We start from the raw sequence: 2,331 nt of genomic DNA on the forward strand, positions 1-2,331 counted from the left end.
GTTACATTGTTATGTTATAGATAGGATTCTGTTGCTTATGCAAACATTCAGTAACAAGTGCAATAAAAATCAGTTACATAAACTATTCTGTAACTTGATGAAGTCCCAGCTCCCAGTCCTTTTTGGAATTCTCTCAGTCCTTTTCGGAATCTACACCTGCATGAAAGATAAATTCATCATACATGAAACAGTATTTTAGGGACTGGATTCAGCAAGTGATATAAGGCAACAGTAATTGAAAAGCACATCTGTTTTGTAATCTAAACCAAGATCAACATTAAAAAAGGGTACATATTGGGTTCCTTAGATTGCTACACAACATTCATTCAAGAGAAGGTGGCCTCTGTACAGTATTTGTAGCCAGTTCATATCATGAATACTACTTATTTCACTAAATAAAAATCCATATCACCTTGGTGTTGATTGGAATTTTTTTTTTTTTTTTTTTTTTTTGAGTAACAGGATTGAACACTCTACCACTGAGCCACATATGCAGCCCTATTTTGTATTTCATTTAGAGACAGGGTCTCACTGAATTGCTTAGCGCCTCACTTTTGCTGAAACTGGCTTTGAACTTGTGATCCTCCTGCCTCAGCCTCCAGAGCCACTGGGATTGCAGGCATGCACCACCTTTCCTAGCTTTGGTATCAGTTGGAAAAATGATGAAAATGCCCAGTGGCTCTGGAGGCTAAGGTAGAAAGATCATAAGTTCAAAGCCAGTTTCAGCAAAAGTGAGGAACTAAGCAACTCAGTGAGACCCTATCTCTAAATAAAATACAAATTAGGGCTGGGGATGTCAAGTGCCCCTGAGTTCAGTCCCCAATACACACCCCCCAACGACAATGGTCAAAATGGGGTAGGAGTTCAGCTCAGGTGGAGAGCACAAATATGCCATGGCCATGGCTCCAGGTTCCATCTCCAGGAATGGGGAGTGGGGGTGGGGGATGGGTGAAGCTCTCCCTGAAATATGGGCATTTGTTTAGAATCTTTCAAAAGCTAATCAACTGTGCAGAACAGGCTGTGAGCAGGCCATATCCTGCTCTGAGTCGTTTCATAATGTATAGAAATGCAGATTTCAGGCTGTGCCTGGTTCCTGAGCTACTCCATTTTGAGAACAAGTGCTAAGGCAGAATGACTTGGTAACTTGTCTGGGAAACTAAATAACCACCAGATGGGACTTGGAAAAGAATAATGCTCACATTTCTGCTCTGCCTGCCCCTAGACACAGAGCCGTCCATTAGTATGCCCTCCCTCTTCCCCTCCATAGGGTGCGGGGACCACCTCGGCATATAGATAGCAGTGCCTGTAGCAGGTGGGCTTTTGCAGTAACTTAAGCCACAGAGCTTTTCATGGCATCCAGCAGCAGCCCCGCTGTAACCCACAAAGTCATCTTGGAATTAAGTATATTCACTGAGGAGGCAAAATCCTCCATGTGACCAAGGTGAACTTCCTTAACAGTGAGGTGTTGGCAGGACACTTGATGTCACCCTTCAAGGTTTGGGGGCTGAAGAAAGCCTGGGTCTCACTATGGAAAGCAGTATAGAGAGTCCTCACAAAACTTGGAACAGAACCACCATGTGACCCAGTTACCCCACTCCTTGGTGTATATCCAGATGACTTAAAATTAGCCTACTGTAGCTGCATCAATGTTTATAGCAGTTCAATTCACAATAGCTAAGCTATGAAACCAATCTGGGTGCCCTTCAACAGATGAATGGATAAAGAAAATGTGGTGCATATACACAATGGAATATTAGTCATAAAGAAGAATGAAATTATGGTATTTGTCGGTAAATGGATGGAACTAGAAAATACCATGCTAAGTGTAATAAGCCAATCCCCAAAACCCAAAGGCAGAATGTTTTCTCTGATATGTGGATGTTAACACACAATAAGGAGGGGTGGGTAGGGAAGAATAGAAGTAGTTTGGATTAGACAAAAGGAAATGAAGGGAAGGGAAGGGGAATGGGAATAGGAAAGATAGTAGAATGAATTGGACATTGCTGTACTATGTGCACATATGATTGCATGACTAATGTAATTCTCCATCATGTACAACCAGAAGAGTGAGAAGTTACACTCCATTTATGTATAACATATCAAAATACATCCTGCTCTCATATATAACTAATAAGAACACATAAAAATATTTTTTAAAAAGGACTGGGGTTGTGGCTCAGCAGTAGATCATTTTCCTAGCACATGTGAGGCCCTGGGTTCGATCCTTAGCATCACATAAAAATAAACAAATAAAATAAAGGTATTGTGTCCAACTATAACTAAAAAGAAAGAAATAAATAAATATATATATATATATATATATATATATAT

The 2,331-nt window shown here is 40.5% G+C and overlaps 1 pseudogene; it reads left to right on the plus strand.

Moving 5' to 3' along the window:
• Window positions 1–842: 842 nt before the first annotated feature.
• The window catches only part of LOC107153832, a 2,918-nt pseudogene continuing 1,429 nt past the window's right edge, over window positions 843–2,331 (plus strand).

Source organism: Marmota marmota, unplaced genomic scaffold (assembly GCF_001458135.2).
Source record: "Marmota marmota marmota unplaced genomic scaffold, marMar, whole genome shotgun sequence".
Lineage (NCBI taxonomy): Eukaryota > Metazoa > Chordata > Mammalia > Rodentia > Sciuridae > Marmota > Marmota marmota.